The sequence below is a fragment of the Dreissena polymorpha genome, chromosome 8 (assembly GCF_020536995.1).
Source record: "Dreissena polymorpha isolate Duluth1 chromosome 8, UMN_Dpol_1.0, whole genome shotgun sequence".
Taxonomy (NCBI): Eukaryota; Metazoa; Mollusca; class Bivalvia; order Myida; family Dreissenidae; genus Dreissena; species Dreissena polymorpha.
The window spans coordinates 14,777,511-14,779,913 of NC_068362.1; positions in this window are offsets into that span (position 1 = coordinate 14,777,511).

The window sequence follows — 2,403 nt, forward strand, 5'->3', positions numbered from 1 at the left end:
GAGTGTAAAGCCCCTTTTGGAAACTAACTTGTTTATGCACATGTTATGCTCTGACTTTCAAACAAAAAACACAGCTCAACCTATGTTAGACGGTTTTACAAGACATTACTGTTGTGAATGAATTCCGCATTGGTACGAACGTATTGAAGATCTTTTTGTCATTGGAGGTCAGGAGTTAACATTTTATATTGCTTTGCAATTGACGCAGTATGTTATATGTGATGGATCGCTAGTTTTAAGTTATTATATCTAAGGTGAAATACACTGCTGCGATTGTTTTCTCACATATTTAACACAGTAATTTAAGGCATTTGATGGTATTTTTATACAGTGTAATTTTTAAACGTGCATTTTAAATACGCTTTCTATTTCCCGGTAACAAAATGATAGTTAAAGGTTTAAAATAGAACGCGTAACTAAGTGTGTGCCTTTTTAGAAAGCGAAAGGTACATGACAATCCAACTATCAAACAAAGTACAAGACAAGTGCCACGCCAGTTAAAACACAATACAATCAATTTGACTTGCAATATAAGTGGAATGAGCAACCAAAAAGGAAAAGCCTGTTCAATACTATTACAATGTTGATTTTAGAAAATACTAACATTAGTAAGATTCGGAATAAGTTTTAGCAATTCGGAATACATGACGGACTCGATTTGCAAATCAGTGCATTAAGTGTTAATTGCAGATTCAAAAATATGTGTTTATTGAATATAAGAAAATTTAAAGCGTGTTGCCACAACGATACTGATACATGTATATAACTTTGATGTGACACATTTTGGAAGACCTACTTATAAACCAGTTCTGTAGTTGGTGAAAGTGGACTTGTAGTTGATAGAAAGAGTTGTGCAAAGGCAATACATTATATGATTTTTTTAGAGAAATGATCAATATATACAGGTATTTAATTGTTCTTTTATTTCTGTTGTTAATACAACTTATTTGAGACGGTTGTTTTGAGGAAATAACATATAAGTTCATCCAAACATTGGTTGTTTCAAACATTACATGCTTATCTTTTATTATTTCAAGTGCCGAATAGTTTGTTTCCGAAATGGTGATGGGTGATGATGATGATGATTGGTGAGGATGATGATGATTGGTAATGATGATGATGATGATGATGATGATGATGATGATGATGATGATGATGATGATGATGATGATGATGATGATGATGATGATGATGATGATGATGATGATGATAATGATGATGATGATGATGATGATGATGATGATGATGATGATGATGATGATGATGATGATGATGATGATGATGATGATGATGATGATGATGATGATGATGATGATGATGATGATGATGATGATGATGATGATGATGATGATGATGATGATGATGATGTTAAAATAAAAAAATAATTATAAGTATTATCATAATTATTAATATTACGATTGTAATATTTATATGAAAAAAATATTCGACTCTTGACAAGTTACCGGGCGTTAAATAGAATAATACACACACCCCGCAACTGAGTTTTATATCGTCGCCACATAACTGGGTCTTCTATCGACATCCCGCTATACTTTCCAACTATACTGGGAACGCGCGTCAAGCAGTAAAAGTTTTGCGCACAATAAGTTGTTTTTATACTGGATATACACAATCTACAACAGATAACTACATGTAAAGATTGTATTTCTGAAACAAACGATTTATTGTTATGCCGAAGTTACGGAAGTTACGGGCGCTTTGAACCTTTGCTTATTTGGTAAAAACAACGAATCAAATTTTCATACAGCATAATAATGTTAAGAAAAGTAATAATATGTTAATAAAAATGCACAAAGAAAACTAAGTATATAAGACTCCCCTGTAAGTATGCAGCAACATCACGAGAATCCGGTAAATATGTCCGGATGTCTTTATTTAGAGAAATGTGTATGCCATAAGTCCACCTTCAAGTTATTTATTTTTCTGTTCATTTCTTTTCAATTGAGCCTTTAAATAGTGAATGTGTTTTTGTATTTTATCTACGTAATTACCACTACGATACAATTAAAAAAAATGTGTTCCTTAATGATTATTTGTAACAGATTCAGTAGCCGGTCAAGAAGTAACAGTTTTACAAACAATAATTTGTTATTATTCTGAATATACATTATAAACAAAAGATAAACACATTTCCAAACTGTCTTTCTGAAACAAACGTTTAATTGGCATGCCGACATACGAAAATAACGGTCGCGTTTCAATATTCGTTCCGCATACTACTTCCACGTTTAAAATAAGGTGTTTATTTTTTAATGTGGATACATTTCACTTTAGTATTTTTTTCCGTTGTTTAAAAAAGGAAATAAAATATTTTTATATAAACAAAAAGCATTTTATAAGTGTCGTTTATCTTTTCGACGTTTTAATAGCATCAGACACGCA